General features: G+C 40.3%; 1 protein-coding gene across 1 annotated transcript in view; it reads left to right on the forward strand.

Moving 5' to 3' along the window:
- Positions 1 to 13,240, forward strand: part of LRCH2 (leucine-rich repeats and calponin homology (CH) domain containing 2) — a 131,839-nt gene that overhangs the window by 2,730 nt on the left and 115,869 nt on the right. The gene's annotated exons all lie outside the window — the stretch shown is intronic.

Raw genomic sequence — 13,240 nt, forward strand, 5'->3', positions numbered from 1 at the left:
AAGTCCATCTTTCCCCAGCTCTTTCCACATCACCACTATTTCCAAATCTTCTCCTTTTGCCCTCTAAGAATTTGAGCACATCTAATATATAAAAGAAGCTGAAACCAAACTTGTACTTTATCAGTTTTTATGTTAGTTGTCTGGGTTTTCTTTTACTCAATTCTGTAGCATGCTTCTTTGTTTTTTATTGGTTCATCTTCTTTTTATTTTTTAGCATACAACTCTAATATCAAACACTATTGTTATGAAGGTTGTAAACAAGATATTAAAATTTTTTTTTTTAAATCCTCACCCACGAACATGCTTGGGGGGGGGGGAGAAACCCCGGGGCTGCGTGGGGGGGGGGGAGAGAGGGAGGCAGAGAGAGAGAGAGAGAGAGAGAGAGAGAGAGAGAGAGAGAACACCCATCAATGTGAGAGAGAAACATTGATCAGGTGCTTTCTATACGTGCTCCATCTGGGAACTGAACCTGAAACCCAGGTATGTGCCCTGACCGGGAATCAAACCAGCAACCTTTCGGTGCACAGAATGACGCTCAACCAACTGAGCCACTTCACCCTGGCTGTAAACAATATATATTCTAAACACAGATACATATCAGCATTAATTTCAATACAATAGTAGAATTTTTCAAATAACATTTTTATTAATCTTTCTGGTTTGGATGAAATCAGAATCACAGTTAGAGAAATGCAAATAATGTTGAAATTATTACCTTGTGCTGAGGCAAGTGGCAATCTCATGGAAAGGACAAAAGCCAGGGTCAGTGGTGTCCAGCCACAACTGTAAATTACATTAGAGTAGGAAGATACTCCAGAGCCAAGAGCAACAAGGCATCATGATAATAATGACAGACACTATTTGTGGATGCTCGCTATGTTTCAGGCATTATACTTATTATATACTAGAGACCCAGTGCATGAAATTTGTGCACTGGAGGGGGTGGGTCACTCAGCCTGGCCTGTGCCCTCTTGCAGTCTGGGACCCCTCACTCCTTACTGCGGGAGAGGCTCCCATCACAGCCGCTGCGCTCGCCAGCTATGAGCCTGGCTTCTGGCTGAGTGGCACTTCCCCTGTGGGAGCTTACTGACCACCAGGGGCCAGCTCCTGGGTTGAGTGTCTGCCCACTGGTAGTGAGTGCACATCATAGTGACTGGTCATTCTGGTCATTCCACCGTAATGGTCGCTTAGGCTTTTATTTATAGATTTATACCTTTTAGTACTAACAACAGTTGTATAGATATATGACAGAGTCCCCATTTTATGGATTAATTATTCAATCAACACATATTAGCTGTAATAATGGCATGCCAGGCCCTAGGGATATCATGGTAAACAGGATTCTTATTCTCATGGAGGTTCTGAGTGATGAGCCACTTACTGAGTCTTGGAAAGGTTGTATAAGTAGCTCAAGACCAGTCTGCATGGCTCCACACCTACATATTTACCTTCTACTTTATATTAAAGGTGGCTGTGAGGTAGTAATCAGAAAGCAGGTGGTAGTCATAGTCATAGGAAACTTTGTGCCAGAGATCAAAGTCAGTTGGACACTAGATAAGTAAGTAGGGTTTCTGAACATTGCTGCTGAAAGCCAGAGCAAGAGACTGTTTACTAAAGAAATTATTAGAAAATAAAATAATCAAGTGGGATGAATGCATTTTATCATATACCATATCATTATTAGAGTTCAGTGGCTCACAAAGAGAGATATAAAACAATACAAACAAATGAATAACAAATCTGAACATTCTGTGTTCTTTGCAGGCCCTTTTTCTTCTCTGGTAGCTTAATTATTCATTTTCACAGGGGTTTGTCATAGATTCTCTTCTCACTTAATATATAGGTGGCCTTCTGTATTGGTGGGTTTCACATCCGTGTATTCAACCAACTGTGGATCAAAAATATTCAGGGGGAAAAAATCCCATAAAGTTCCTGAATTTGAATTTGGAATCTGCCAAGCACTACGCTGAATCCATGCTAATGAAGTGATGTGTAGGCATACTTTGCTTTAGCCTATATATAGATACAGACTATATACAAATACTGTTATCCTATCTAATAAAGAGGTAATATGCTAATTGACGCTCATGCCGTTGCAAAGATGGTGGTGTCCACAGCCAATAAGGAGAGAATATGCTAATTGACTGCCCCACCCTCAAAGATGGTGGTGCCCACAGCCAATAAGGAGGGATTATACTAATTAACTGCCCTGCCCTCAAAGAGGTAGGTGCCCACAGCCACAAGATGGTGGCACCCAGTCCCCACAGCCCCGCCGGGGTGCCTGCCTCCAGAGTCCCCCAATCCCCTCAGCTCCCCAGCCGTCCAGGGCCGGCCTGAGGTGCAAGCAAACCTCGGATGGCGGCTGCCCAGTTGCCCAGGTCCGCCCGAGGCGCAGGTAACCAAGGTCAGCTGAGGTTTGTGCTGCCAGCAGTGGCAGCAGCAGAGGTGTGATGGGGCGTCACCTTCCCCTGATCGCTGGGTTGCCTCCCGCCCCTGAGGACTCTTAGACTGTGAGAGGGGGCAGGCTGGGCTGAAGGAACCCCCCTCCAGTGCATGAATTTTCATGCACCGGGCCTTTAATTTTATATAAGGGACTTGAGCATCTGTGGGGACCCTGAAAGCAATCTCTCAGAGATATTGAGAGATGACTCTACTCTCCTTGGGTAATTTTTATTAACTCACATAGTTTTTATCTCTCTGGCTCAGCTCCCTCACCTGCTTCACAAACCCAGCTGCTTTCTGCATACGCACATCTGGATACCTTCTAGGCTGCTCAAATTCTCCATGTTCAAACTCATCATGTCCTTCTTCTCTGAATAAAGCCTACTGCCGCCATTTGCCTCTCTCAGTGAGTGGTGCTGCCATCTATCCAGCTGCTCAAGCCACAAATCTGAGAATCATCCCTGACTCCTGACTTTCCTTAACACTTAAATCTAACCTATCACCAAACTGTATCAATGTTAACTTGTAATTATTTCTCAAATAATTTACTTGTCTTCATCTCCAATAGCCTCTCACTAATCTAAGCAATATTGTCTTTCTTCTGAAGTATTGATAAAAAGCCTTTTGTCACTGGCCTCCAGGCCTCTAGTCTTACCTCCTCTCCAACACTTTCTCTGCACTGAAAAATGGTTTTTTTGGTTTGGTTGGGTTTTTTGTATACTGAAAATTTTATATCTTTTTTTCTGAAAACCCTTCAATGATTTCACAATGCCTTTGGGATAAAATCCAAACTCTTTATTATAATCTATCTAGCCCAGAGAGATTTGGACTCTCATACCATCTGTCTCATTTTGTGTCTCTTGGCACCTTTGCTCTAGCCATTCTGAACCACCTTCATTTCCTTGAATGAAAATGCTACCTCTTGCCTCCTACCCTTTTCACAAGCTTTTCCCTCTCTTTGCCTTGCTGACTTCTGCTGATTGTTGAGCTCTCAGGTGTAGATATTATCTCCTCCAGAGAGCTTTCTCTGACTTCGAAGTCCAGTTAGGTTTCCCTTTCTATGCTGCCTTAACCCCTTATATTTCCTCCATTATATCAGTTATCTCTCTATAAATTTTTTTAAAATATATTTTATTGATTTTTTACAGAGAGGAAGGGAGAGGGATAGAGAGTTAGAAACATCGATGAGAGAGGAACATCGATCAGCTGCCTCCTGCACACTCCCCACTGGAGATGTGCCCGCAACCCAGGTACATGCCCTTGACTGGAATCGAACCTGGGACCTTTCAGTCCGCAGGCCGACGCTCTCTCCACTGAGCCAAACCGGTTTCGGCCAGTTACCTCTCTATAATTGTATTTTACCCTTTCCCCTCACAACACCATAAATTCCATGAAGGCAAGAACATGGCTGCCTGTTGACCAGAGTGTCTCTACAACCTAGCAATGTTCAGCATATAGTAACTTACAAACAAATGCTTAAAAAAAGGAAAGGTTAAAGAGATCAGGATTATCGAATTTGGAGGACTTGGCATAATCTTAATGGTTTGAAACTTATTGTATAAATTAATCAAATGTGCTAGCTAGAAGGGACTCAAGAAATTACTTTGTTCAACCTCCTACTCAGTGTAAGAATCCCCACTACATTATCCTTTAAAGAGAGCCCTCTATCCTCTCTAGGGGTGGAGAATTCACTATTTTGCAAGATAGCTACTCTTATTGATGGCTATGTCTTATTGTTTAAAAAAAATCTTCCTCATTGGAACATTTTCCTGCTGTAACTTTCATCCATAGTTTTTCTGCCTTCTTGAGCAACACAAAATTAATCTTTTCCTTTTGTCATTTAAGAATCCTTCCAAATAGTTTAAGGCCATTATTATGTACTTTCTAAATCATTAGTTCTCAAGCTTTAATGTGTAACAGAATTGCCTAGGGAGCGTGTTAAAAATGTAGATTTCCTGGTCCCATACCCAAAGATTGATTCAATAGGTCAGGAATGGAACTCAGGAATCTGAAATTGTAATAAGAAACCCAGATAGCCCATGGATTGCGTGCCAAGAAACAATGCCTAGAAAAAAATATTTTTAAATTTTCCCAATTAACGTTGTCCAAAAGACTTGATCTTCAAAGTCACTGGATATTTCTGTTTATTCTCTTCAAGTGTAGCCTCTGTGCTGGATTCAAATATTCAAATGTATTTGGACTAATAAAAAGTAGAGTGAAGATATTATCTTCTTTAACATGCTTCTATTGAAATTGTACATAGTTGTTGACAACAAATTTTAGTAGATGTGTCACATTATTGAGTGTGGTTTTGTTAACTAAAACCTGTTAGGGCAGGGATGAATTACAGGGAATGGATGAGCCAAAGGTCACAGATAAGAAAGAAAAAGATGGAATGGGATGAGATGATAGTAGATGATAGCAGTATATAGTATTTCCACCAAAGGTGGCACACAGATTTCCCAATAATTCCAGTTCCCCTCTTCCACAGCCCATGAAATTTCTCACTGCCAGCCATTTGCGAGAGCTGCTGCTCACTGTCACCTACTGATCCTTTCTCTGAAGTCAGCAAATTAACAATCTGCTTTGCCCCTGATTAGAAAGATGGTAGATCTTCTTAATCCACAATAAGAATCAGCATTCTGTATCAGCCCTGCCATACCAGAAGGAGCTGGAACCTTGGCCCACTTCTTTGGAAACATTCTTGATGTCTAACAGACTACTGAGGGTACCTTGGCATATTTGTGGAAGATGATCTAAAACTCTAAAAATAGCTGTGAGCACAATTCTCCCACATGCATACAATTTGAATAGGTTTGGCAAGATGCTTTTAAGCTATAAAAGTGTCACAGAATGTTGTGAATTGGCTTTACATGCTTCAGTGCACCCGGTGTACAGATTAGCACTTTCTGTTATGATACCCGGGCTCTGCGCCCTCTGCTCTAAACAGCGGGAAAACTTTATGAGCCATAAAACCTTCCTTGGTTTTGGCCTTAGGGCAGTAAGCAGTGAAATTTAGTTGCTCACAAGGCTGGACTCTGTGGCTCCCACAAATCAGGGAAGTGGGGCGGGGGGGGGGGCAGTCACATTGAATGAAATTAGTTGTTAGTGTCTTCAGATGGAAATGTAAGTCTGAGAAGGGACCCAGGGTTGCAAATCACAAATGTAGAACATGGCAGCTGTGGGCTGAATGCAAGGATGGAAAGACAATCCCCAACTATGATGTGCAGAGAATGGAGTTTAGAATGTGATTCTGAGAAAAAAGGATCTTTATATTGCAGATGTTAGGATTAAAGTATTTCAATTTTCACGCACATAAATGTGTGCCTCAGAGGGGTTAGGACCAGACTCTATAAAGTGATACTCAGGAGCCTAATATAAGGTGGCGAACATGAGGCTAATATGGTGTTCACCTTTGTATTCCTCTAACCATGGAACAATATGTTTTCATGTAATTATACACCCACTTTTAATACTGGGAAAGGGTAGCCCCCTTACCCCAAGAAGTGGCCCAGGGGGAGACAGGCTTCCTGAAGGGAAAGAAGCATAAAAGGGACTTATTGCACACTTAGGACAAAGGTAATATTATCAGTGCTGGGACCTTTGAGCACTACAGGAGGAAACACGAGTGTGGTGGGATTGGCTCCAGGCACACAAGCGAAGGGCAAGAGGGTTGGATGCGAAGTCACAACGCTACTTGGGTTCTTCCCTCTCGTTTGCCTTTTTCTGCCTCTGCTGCGTGATCCCCAGGCCCCTCTGCTTGCAGGTAGCAGCAGAAAGCCAGCCACGTTAGCACATCCTTACCTGAGCTGCTCTGCTTTTTCATAGTCATCTGTTGGGTGACCTAGTGCTGGTTATCACAAGTAATGGCCACAGAAGTGGCGCAGAAACCAAACATTTTTAAAATATATATGATTATTGATTTCAGAGAGGAAGGGAGAGGAAGAGAGAGAATTATCAATGATGAGAGAGAATCACTGATTGGCTGCTTCCTGCACGCCCCGCACGGGAGATTGAGCCCGCAACCCAGGCATGTACCCTGACCGGGAATTGAACTGTGACCTCCTGGTTTATAGGTCGACGTTGAACCACTGAGCCATGCTGGCCGGGCCAAAATACTTTTGAGTATCTACTGTCTATCAGAACACTGATATAAATTTGACACAGTCCCTGCCTTTTAGGAATTCATATCTTCTACCTTACACCCGTTAGAGTGGCCATTATCAATAAGACAAGCATTAGCAAGTGTTGGAGAAGTTGTGGAAAAAAGGGAACCCTTTTTCACTGCTGATAGGAATGTAGACTGGTACAACCACTAAGGAAAGCAGTCGGCGATTCCTCAAAAAATTAAGAATAGAGCTACAATATGGCCCAGCAATCCCACTCCTGGGTATATACCCGAAAACTCAAAATCATGTATTTGCAAAGATACATGCAGCCCTATATTCACTGCAACATTATTCATGGTGGCCAAGACATGAAACAACCAAAGTGTCCTGCGATAGAGGACTGGATAAAGAGTATGTGGTACATATACACAATGGAACACTACTCAGCCATAAGAAAGATGAAATAGTGCCATTTGTAACAACATGGACGGACCTTGAGAACATTATGCTAAGTGAAATAAGTTAGACAGAAAAAGCTAAGAGCCATATTATTTCACTCATATGTGGGATATAAAACAGAAAGTTATGAACACAAAGAGCAGTGTGATGGCTGCCAGAGGGAAGGGGGTAAGGGGAGAAGGAGGTGCTAATATAAGGTGACTGGAGAAGATTTGACTTTGGGTGGTGGGCACATGATGTAACATACAGATCTTGTAACATAGAAACCCACACATGAAACCTATATATTCATGTTGAGCAATGTCACCCCAATCGATTTAATAAATAAAATAAATTCATATCTTAGTGAGAGGAACCAAGACAAAAAGGTGATAATATATTGTAAAATTAATATGATAGTGATGAGCACAGAGGGTTTTGAGAACAAAGTGAACTGGAGTGAAGCCAACTGAAGATGAGCTAAAGGAAGGCTTTTTGAAAAAGTGATGCCTACACTGAATCCCGAAGGATGAGTAGTAGTTACCCAGACTGTTTGAGGAGGTCGATTCTGTCAAGAGGAACAGCATAGTATGTGGCAGGAAGTGTAAATAATTCAGTATGGCAGACTAGAGCATGAAGTATGAAGCAAGTAAGTGGTGAGAGACGAGACTAGAGAAATAGGCAGGAACCAAATCCTGAAAGGTCCTATATGCCTTGCTAAGGCAGCTGAACTTTCTTCTGTAGGCAATAAGGAAGTTGGTAAGTGACCATTTTTGATAAATCATGCTGGCAGCATGGAGGATAGAAAAGGCCAGATACAAAATCAGCATAAAGACTACTCAGGAGGCTGTAATAGTCCAAGAGAGAGATGACTAGGGTCCAAACAAAGGGGATGTATTAGAAATGGCAGGAAGGGGATGAGATTGAGTTTGTGACCATTGAGGAAGAATTTTGTTATTGTCCTTGTTTTGTTTTGATCCAAGACTGACTTTGACCTTGAGGTCAAAGTGGTTGGCAGTAGAAAGAGGGTAATGGGGTGGTGTGATGAGGCATCATAAAGCTTATTTTAGATCAGACATTTGTTGAAAATGATCTTTTAAAAACTACTCTTTTCTGCTCAGCTTGCAGGAGTAACCATTTGCTGGAGATTGCTTGCTTAGCTTGTTGAGCGTTAATAACTCATGTGGTTTAGCCTGCTCTAGGCAATTGTGCAGCGAGAACAAAGCAAGTTAGGGTCAGAATGAGGAAGAAGAGCACTGCCAGCTGTCTCCTTTTCCTCTCTCCAAAAGCACAAATACCCTCTAAGCAATCTCACTAAAAAAGAAGCTTTCTGTTCCATAAATCTGTTTATTTTGCAAAGGAACAGTCCAGAAGACCATATGAACTATAATTGATGATAATATTTAGTTCAGTAAGCACAAGAACAGGAAGAAGAAATAACTAGAATAAATGTTAAATTATTAGGGCCTAATACAGGGAATTAAACTTTTTAACATTACAGATTGATATACCCATGTAAAAATGAATCTTGTGTAAAAAGAACATCAGAATAAATGGTATATCAGATTATGAAATAAGGTTATGATAGAGCACAATTATACAAAGCACATCCATGAAACTGAATTCAGAATTCTTAATACTGACTAAATTAATCAGGAAGAATTAGATGATATATTATGCTTGAATAAGAATAGAGAAGAGATCTCAGCTTAGATTACATAAATGTAACTGCAATTATTCTTAAGTATGGATGTGAAAGGAGACTTAAATGTTAAATTAGCACTAGATGTCAATCAAATGTCAAGGAAATAAGGAATAAAACTAGTGATGTGAGGGAAATAAATGTCTAATCTGTTTCCAAGTCCTGTTGAGTCCCCCTATAAAATCTTTCTTAAACCCTTAGCTGGTTTGGTTCAGTGGATAGAGTGTCTGCCTGCAGATTGAAGGGTTCCAGGTTCAATTCCAGTCAAGGGTACAGGCCAGGTTGTGGGCTCCATCCCAGTAGGGAGCATGCATAAAGCAGCCGATCAATGATTCTATGTCATCATTGATGTTTCTATCTCTCCCTTCCTCTCTGAAATAAAAAAAATATATTTAAAAAATCTTTCTTAAATTTGTCACCTAAACATTTGCAGTGCCTCCATCTTAGTCTACCATAACAGTTTATTCCCCCACCCCCCCCGCAGATTCCCCCAGCTTAAACTCAAAGAACATAATGACACCAGATCCTTTTTGAGAAATTTGTTTAATGAATCCAATCAAATCACCTCTTTCTGACTTCAAGACCATCCATAACCCAGTGCCATCTTACCTATACAAGCTTATTTTCCATTCCCCCTAACAGACCAGGTTAGGCCATGCTGAATACTATCTCCAAAGCACTACATGCTCATCTCTGTCTTTGGCCCTTCTTAAGTTATCATAGCCTTTCTGCTCTGTCTGTGCCATTAGCCTTCAAGGCTCAGATTGAGTTCCAACCCATCCAAAAGATTTTTCTTTAACTCTCTTACTTCTCTGATTTCCCAATACAATTGTAAATGGAATAACACACTCTGTAGATAATTAAATTATTTTGTAAGTATTTATTAAATGGAAGTCTTGTTTCTTCAACTATGTTGTAAATCCATTGAAGGGATATAATTCAATATTACCTCAATTATTTCAATGGGTCTAGCCCTGTGGTCGGCAAACTGCGGCTCGCGAGCCACATGCGGCTCTTTGGCCCCTTGAGTGTGGCGCTTCCTAAGCCTTAGGAGTACTCTAATTAAGTTAATAATAATGTATCTACCTATATAGTTTAAGTTTAAAAAATTTGGCTCTCAAAAGAAATTTCAATCGTTGTACTGTTAATATTTGGCTCTGTTGGCTAATGACTTTGCCGACCATTGGTAGACCATTTTATTCTAACATTTTGACCCATTTTGATAGAGTAGATATTTGGACCTAAGGACATGTTGAATTCTTGTTTGTATGTACAAACATTTGATTCAGAATTACATTTCACTGACTATTTTTATTGAGAAAGCATATTAAGAGTGAATTCAACTCACCCAATTTAATCTTCAAAGCAATTTCCTAGTAAATGCTATGGAAACATTTAAATGTTTTCTGTATTAATGTTTATTTTACTGAAATTTTAATCATAAACTAACTTTTCCATGTTCATCTTACAATGACTATCACATTTTTATAGAGGTATAAGTAACATATAATAAACTTCAAATATTGAAAGTATACAATGTGATAAATTTTGGCATATGTATACACCCATGCAACCACAATTAAGATAGTGAATATACCCATCAGCCTCCAACCCTAACCTTAACCCTAACCCTCTTTCAATGTTCCCACTGCCATGTGCCCCCCAGAAAAGCACTTGTCTGCTTTCTGTTTGTATAGATTAGTTTGCATTTTTAAGAGTTTTACGTGAATGAAATCATATATTATGTACTCTTTTTTTCTGGCTGTTTTCACTCAATGTATTTATTTTGAAATTCATTTACATTGTTATGTTGTATCAATAATTGAATCCTTTTATTATTTAAAGGTACTACATTGTATGGACATAATACAATGTTTCTTTGTCCATTCTCCTATTGATGGACACTTAATTTCAGTTTTTAAATATTCATGGTTAAGTATTTGCATGTATATAAGTTGTCATTTCTTTTGAGTAAAAACAGTAAGTCCTCACTTAACACTGTCAATAGGTTCTTGGAAATTGCCACTTTAAGCAAAATGAAGTATAAAGAAACCAATTTTATTATAGGGTAATTGATATAAATGAGAGTTAGGTTCCTACAGCATATTTCTGACCCCCAAAACATCACCAAATTTCTAAATAAAGACCCCAAACACTTTTAATATTAAACATTGAAGTAAATGTGAGCTATACATACATTTAAGAAAAATTAACAAAAACAAGTAAGAATGTCTTTCTAACCCGCTGGTTCCAGTTCAGAGTGATGGGTAGCTAGAAGCTCTCCCAGTAGCTCAGGGTAAAAGGCAGGACCCACCTTGGACAGGATAACAGAGCACATCATACACACACATGGCAGATTATAATTGTAGATCACACAGAGAGAACAAAGGGTAAAATATTTAACTGCAGCAGTGTTTAACTATATTCTGCACAGTGAGAAAACCTGAAGTCATTTTCACGGTCCACCATTTCTTACTTCTTTTCAGTTGGGCCAAATTTCTAAGCTTTCTAAATCTCCATTTAGAAAGCTAATAATAAGAAAATAGGATTCCACTGAGTCTCCTATCTTCTAATGTGCAGCCAAGGTTGAGAACCACTGCTCTAGAGAGAGGAAGCTGGGTGTTGTGCTACCGTGACGTCATTACCCGGTACCCACAGCCACCATTCCTGGGCTGGGCGCCGCATTTTGCTCCATGGCAACATCAGCTGCGATTTGGTGGAGTGTCGATTCAGTGGGGTGTTGCTTAGGGGTGGTGGCAGGGCCAGTGTCCCACTTCGGGGAAGCCAAATGTTGCTTTGTCGGCACCAGGTCCACGCTGCTGTTTCTCTGTAAATGGCCAGTGAGCATCACGGCAGCTCCTGCATTGAGTGTCTGCCCCCTGGTGGTCAGTGCACGTCATAGCAACCAGTCGGATGGGCAGAGGGACACAACATATTAGCCTTATATACTAGTATATACAGATTCCTTTCCTAATGTTTTCTTTTTTTAAATTTGATTTCATTTACTTATTTATTGTTAATCCTCATCTGAGGATATCTTTTCATTGACTTTTAGAGAGTGAAAGAAAGGGGGAGAGATAGATAAACATCGATGTGAAAGAGACACATTGATTGGTTGCCTCCTACATGGCAGGGGATCAAGCCTGCAACCGAGGTGCTCTTGACCAGAATCAAACCCAGGACCCTACTTGCGGGCTGATGCTCTATCAACTGAGCCAATCTGGCTAGGGTCCTTTCCTAATATTTTCTCTAATGAATTTAGTTTCCCTTCTCATCTCTCTTGATTCTGGAAGTTCTCAATTAATACTTGAATTGATTTTTTATCTAAGAAAGATGAGGTACAACATTCCTTTCTGACACCAGTGGGTCTAAATAATTGTATTTTACTTACTAATTCATCCAAGCGTCTGATTCTCAGTTTTGTTCATTCTGTGGGTCATGCATATGGCAAATGTAATTTCTTGCAACATATTTATTTTCATTAACCCGTGTGGCCAGGAAGCAATTTTGACAAATTGTAATTGTTTCCTGTATTTCTTTTTCTGAAGTAGAGTCTATGACAGATAAACATTTGTGGAGATTTCACTAAGACAATTAGATTGTTGACTGATTGTTCAAATGGAAATGAATGTAAAACAGATGCATAGGATATGCAAATTAATTATAACTGAATATCTTCAAGCATTCTGATAGTTTTGCCGGGTAATTTTACTGGCTATTAGTGAAAAGATTTCAATAACTCTGATTGGGGATGGTGGGGTGGCAGTGGCTTGAATAGTTAGGTTCAGGTTCTGAGAACGGAGTCCTAAAATCCAAGATTTATTAGCTTCATATGACCAGTGTTATACCTTTAGAATTCCACCTAAAACCAAAACCTGTATTTCAAAAATGAACTTAAAGGTTGTTTCATGATCAAAGAGTTTTCTTCCAGCTATACTTAAGATATTTTGGCGATCTTGACACAACCTCAAAGAATGATGGAACAGAATTCGGAGAACTTTTCCAAGTTGTGTAAGGTGGCAGTTTGGCTGAGACCCCCACACACACTGAAAAGAGAGGCTTCCTTGAAAACATTTGAAAAGTCTTTTCTTATTTTGGAATTCTAAATTATGGCCACAATGCACATGGGCTCAAAACTCAGTGCACGTCTTCTGCACTGAGATTCCTCCCCACATGATCCCCAATCATTTAACCAGTCAACGATTCCTGAGGCACTTGTGGTAAGCGTTTCCATAAGGCGACTGTCCAATAGCTGTTTCAATATATTCTGAAACGAACTCCTTTCACCCCATCTAATATACTTGCCTTTGTTTCGCAGACAGAAAAAGGTGAAGCAACTTAGAGATTCGGGGACATACGGCCAAATGACCTACAGTTAAGCTGGTGTCGCTTCGCAAGATTTTGGTACCCAAAGCAACGGAACCGGGATTTAGCATCCTTCCTCCGATCACACATTTCTCAGAGCAAGCGTTCTTTCTGCACGTTTCAACATCCTCGGTTCCCTACCCAACACCTCCTCCAAGCCCGCCCCCCGGTTCCTTCCCACTCT

This window comes from Myotis davidii, unplaced genomic scaffold, assembly GCF_000327345.1.
Source record: "Myotis davidii unplaced genomic scaffold, ASM32734v1 scaffold1596, whole genome shotgun sequence".
Classification (NCBI taxonomy): Eukaryota; Metazoa; Chordata; class Mammalia; order Chiroptera; family Vespertilionidae; genus Myotis; species Myotis davidii.